At 56.1% G+C, this 5345-nt stretch overlaps 1 non-coding gene across 1 annotated transcript; it reads left to right on the forward strand.

The window, feature by feature from the left end:
- Positions 1-2759: 2759 nt before the first annotated feature.
- TRNAA-UGC (transfer RNA alanine (anticodon UGC)) lies at positions 2760-2831 on the forward strand. Its single transcript has one exon. It is a non-coding gene; the product is annotated as a tRNA-Ala (tRNA).
- The last annotated feature ends 2514 nt before the right edge of the window (positions 2832-5345 follow it).

A 5345-nucleotide genomic window follows, 5' to 3' on the forward strand; every position in this document is an offset into this window, starting at 1 on the left:
CGAGTGTCACTGTTGCTCCATGAGGGAAATGCTTTGTGCAATACCTGGATTAGCCACCCGGTGTCACTGTTGCTCTGTGAGGGAAATGGTTTGTGCATTATCTGGATTGGCCACCTGGTGTCACTCTTTCTCCATGAGGGAAATGGTTTGTGCATGACCTGAATTGGCCACACACATCACTGTTGCTCCGGGGAGGGAGGGATTGTTTGTGTGTTACTCCTGAGTGGCCACGTTGTGTCACTCTTCCTCCATGAGGGAATGCTTTGTGCATTACCCTGTGTGGACACCCAAGACAACATACAGATCACACACAAAACATCACACACACAAAACACGACACCGACACACACAGAGAGAACACGTCACACATTCAGAAACACGTCTCTCACACACACACAACACAGGACACCGACACACAAACAACATGACACACAAATAAAATGACACACAGAACAGCACACAACACGACACACAAAAATCACACACAATACACGACACCAACACATAGACACACACACACGAGACGCACAAAACGGCAGACAACGTGACACAGAAATCACACACGACACCGACACCCACACACAATACGACACACAACCCCTCACATGACACACAAAACGGCACACGTGACACACACACACAACACGATGCACAAAACATCGCACACAAAATATCACTCATACACACACAACACGACACACACACAGACAACACGACACACAACACACAACACGAGACACAAATATCTCACACAACACATGACACCGACACACACAACATGCACACAAAACGGCACACAACACAGCACACACCGTCACATGCACACAACACGGCATACAACATGGCACACACACACTCAACATGGACCACAACACGCACACATAAACACGTCACACGCACACAAAACGACACACAAGTCACACACACAACACGTCACACGACACATGCAACACGACACGCACAACACGTCTTCATCCTCCTTCAGCCTTCAGCCTCCTCTGCCCCTCCCTGCGCTTCCCACAGCCAGTCCGCCCAGGCGGGGTCCTGGGGAAGCCAGAGGGTCCTGCCCCCCAACTCCGCAGTCAGACGGGACTCTCAGCCAGCCAGGAAAACAGAGGTTTATTAGACGACAGGGACATGGTCTAACACAGAGCCTGTAGGTGCAGAGAACTGGACCCCTCAGCCGGGTCCATTTTGGGGGGCAGTGAGCCAGACAACCCCGTCTGCCCTTCACTCCATGTCTCCAGCCAGCCCCCAACTGAAACTCCCCCCAGCCCCTCCTCCTCTGGGCTTTGTCCCTGTCCCCGGCCAGGAGGGCACCCGATTCCTTTGTTCTCCAACCCTTTAGCTCTCACCTTGCAGGGGGGAAGGGCCCAGGGCATCAGGTGCCAGGAAAGAGGGTGTCGGCCATTCTCTGTGTCCAGACCCCTGCACACACCTGCCCTCCAGAGCTCTGCAATGATCATACACCCTTACCCCACCCCCTAGATCCTTAAGAACTGCATAGGGGAAACTGAGGCACCCCCACACAATTCAGAGGAAACATGAAGTCCCGCTTCATGACAGATGACTCCAGGAGCTGAGTTGCTTGCTATCCTACCATGTTTTTCTCTGTCTCTCCTCTAGTATGTTGGCCATCACACACACTCTGTCTCTGTCTCTGTCTCTGTCTCCTCTCCTCTCCTGGTGCCAACGATGACCAGGCCCCGGGTGCCTAGGCCCCATTTCCAACCACAGAGCCGGTTGTGGCTGCATCTAAGTAACCGCAGAGTTAGTATAGTACCAGATCGTGAATTGCACAGCGTCACTTTCGGTCTCGTTGATCATTTGGGTAGAAACAGCCATTTCCTGCCTCTCTTTCACACAGAAGGACAATTTTCTATGTGCAGACGCAGGAACATCAAGATCTTTCTCTGTCCCTTGTGCAAAGTAGGGTGTCAAATTCCAAGGAACCTTCCTCTTCTGCGATGGAAACAATGGAGAAGCAGGGGGCCCTGGGCACCTCCAGCCCTGGCCGGGAGATGTTCCCTCCCCGCTTTCTTTACACTGCTTGTTGTTATTTCATGGAGTGTCTGGGATGGGGAAAAAGCTGAGTTCACTCCAGGTGGAGGGAAAAAAGGACCCTGAGAATCTCAGGGCCTCAGGGAAAACCTAATCCCTGCTACCGGGATCACTGAGGTGCTGGGGAGTTGAGCAGGAAAGGGACTGTGTGAATTGTCCAGGTGGGGAATGAATAACCACCGACAACTAGTTCCACCTCATTAACCACGGACACAGGCTAATAGTGCTGCAGATAGAAGGGAAACTGGGAGCAATTCTTTGCTGTCAGCCATGGAAACAGTGACCCGAGTGCACTGCAGTGAATGTGCTGGGGAAAGCTGGACTTTACAGGCAGGTGGAAATAGCAGATCCGAGAAAAGCCCCCCCCCCCCAACTTCTTCCACCGGGGTGAGGTGTTGAGCGACTCACAGCGCCCCCCAGCGCCGTTACCTTTCAGCAGGGGCTGGCAGCTCCAGCCAGTCAATGCAGGGGAGAGGGCCGAGTGTATCTCTGCACCCTGAGTCCAGGGCAGGCCCTCTCTCTCCCCCACATAGAGAAACTGGCCCTGCTGCAAAGTGACCCCTGAGAACCAGCAACCTCCAGGACAGAGGGTTTGGCCCTCAGAGCAGGGAATGTGTCCCCCATGCTGCCGTTAGGCCCCTGGAGGCTCTGGAAACAGGAGGGCTCTGAGCGTAACCCATCCCAAACAGCCCCCGTCTGGGGATGTAGCTCAGTGGTAGAGCGCATGCTTTGCATATATGAGGCCCTGGGTTCGATCCCCAGCATCTCCAAGTTCTCTTTTCACCCTGCTGCTTTGCTCAGGCCCAGAGGGGATGTGGCCCAGCAGTCTCCCTGCAGGAGTTTCAGTCCTGCTCAGTGCGGGGCAGGTGCCCATTGCACGGAAGGTCTGTGGGGGTTTCTGCTCCTAAGTCACCTTGGTACATTTAAGATTCCCACCCAAGGGGCGGCTTGGGACAGTAGCGGATGAGAAGGGGGAATCCTCCAGCCCTGGAGGGAAAGGTCCCGTCTGCCCAGACTGAGGGGCAAGGAGACGGAGGGGCAGTCAGTGCTCAGAGAGGAGAGAGCTCAGTGATTTACACCCATCAGGGGACACTGTCTTTTTGAGGCGGGTGCAGCTGGCTTGGGATGGTGCTGACGATGGATAGAAAACAGGCTGGAGTCAATGACAGATGGGACCACAGAAGGGGAAGGAGAAGGGCATCTCCATAGAAGGTCCTGGGTGCTCAGATACCCCAATTCTAGGTACCCTGGCCTGTCCCAGAGAGAAAAGACAAAGAGGGGCCCAGCCCCCCGACAGTCATCCCATGGACAAGAATCTGGTTGGGAGTGGGGTGAAGGTTCCCGCTGGACAAAGGGGAGCTGAAGTCCCCCAGCGTCCTGGAATTTAAGCAATGCAAGCTTCAAACCCTGCACGGGTGGGGCCTGAGGGGCACCCGCAGAAGGTTGGGCTGGACAGGGGCAGCAGGTTTCTACAATTTTTGGTGGTTTCCAGAATGGGACCCAGTCCTGCCTCCCCGTCCACCTCCCCCCACATCTGCCTAAGGCTCTGGGAGGGAGTTTGGGTATGGGAGGGAGAGGGAAAGGGGTTGGGCTCTGGGAGGGAGTTTGGGTGTGGGGGTGGGTTGCAGCAGCGGGTTGGGGTGCAGGAGGGAATGCAGGGTGTGGGGTCTGGGCTGGGGGAGGGGGTTGGGGTGCAGGAGAGGGTGCAGGTCGGGCTCTGGGAGGGAGTTTGCGTGTGGGGTGTGGGCTATGGGCTGGGGGAGGGGGTTGGGGTGCAGGAGAGGGTGCAGGTCGGGCTCTGGGAGGGAGTTGGGTGCAGGGGGTGGGCTCTGGGCTGGGGAAGAGGGTTGGGGTGCGAGAGCAGGTGTGGGGGGAGGCCTGTGGGAGGAAGTTTGGGTGCGGGATCTGGGTTGGGGTTGGGGGTTGGGGTGCAGGAGGGGGTGCGGGCGCAGGCTCTGGGAGGAAGTTTGGGTGTGGGGTGTGGGCTCTGGGCTGGGGCATGGGGGTAGGGTGCAGGAGGGAGTGCAGGGGGCGGACTCTGGGAGGGAGTTTGGGTGCAGGGGGTTGGGGTCTGGGCTGGGGCTTGGGGTGTGGGAGAGAGTGAGGGTGCAGCTCTTTCCTCAGGCATCTCCCAAAAGCGACCCACACCCCCCTCTGGCAGCAGCTCCTAGGTGGGGTGTCTCTGCCCATCGCTGCCCACGGACACCACCCCAGCAGCTCCCATTGCCACAGATGGCAGAGTCGGCCCTCGGGGCGGGGGCAGCGTGTGGAGATCCCCCCACCCCCGTGGCTGCAGGGACGCGCCAGCCGCTTCCGAGACTGGCAGGCCACACGGAGTGTAAGCAGTGTCAGGGTGAGCCTCACCCTGACATCTGGTGGTGAAGTCTGGCAAGTTGTGGAAAAGAACTTCAGGGGCCGATCTCATTTGCATAGGCACACCCACCCCGCCTAGAACGCGGCCATAGCTGCCCAAATGGTCACTTTGGCTGCTGTGGGATCCCCAGTGTCTCTGTTATTGGGGCAGGAAGAATAAATTGTTATTACCCTGATTATGGGAACTGTGCTGGGAACTGTACTTGGCCTTTTGTTATGATGGAGGGACTCACCATCAACTAAGTAGCACTCGCTAGGCAAGGGTCATGGGTTCCAAAACTCTGTGAATTGAGAGAGGGTGGGAACAAGTATTAATACTTTGTGGCATGGGTTCCTTGATGAGGGCCTTGCATGCTAATTGTCTTTCCTTTTGTCTCTCCACTGTGGAATCTCAGAGCTAATCTGGATTCCATTAGGAGTCTCGTTACAGACTGCTGAGCTCACTTTGGGCTAATGGTGGACCAGCACTGAGGCTCCCCTACTACAAGCTGACTTCACTAAAAAGCTGGGCTGACTAAAAGCTGAAATCACTGAGTGTTGTGTTAAGTAGTGGGGGAGCCTGAAAATATATTGTGGAGAAGTTTGTGGGACGGCTGGAGTGCCTCGTGAACAGGCTGGTGGAGCAGTTCATGGGACGGCAGGAGCTGCTGGTGGGCTGCGGAGCGGAGCTGAGCGAAGCAGTTTGTGGGGCGGCTGGTGGAGTGGAGGCCTATGGAGCTGTGGGGCGGTCAGCTTCAGATCATGTAAGGTGCCTTTTACCCCTACCCCCATCTCCACCCAGGTTGGGAGGTAAAGCTCTGCAGATAAACTTTTGAACTTTGGGGCTGCCCTGACCAGGGACAGAGACTTTTGGGTCATTGGACTTTTGGGACGTTGGACGATTTGGGGTTGCTGGACTCAAGAACCAAAGG

Source organism: Caretta caretta, chromosome 28 (genome assembly GCF_965140235.1).
Source record: "Caretta caretta isolate rCarCar2 chromosome 28, rCarCar1.hap1, whole genome shotgun sequence".
Classification (NCBI taxonomy): domain Eukaryota; kingdom Metazoa; phylum Chordata; order Testudines; family Cheloniidae; genus Caretta; species Caretta caretta.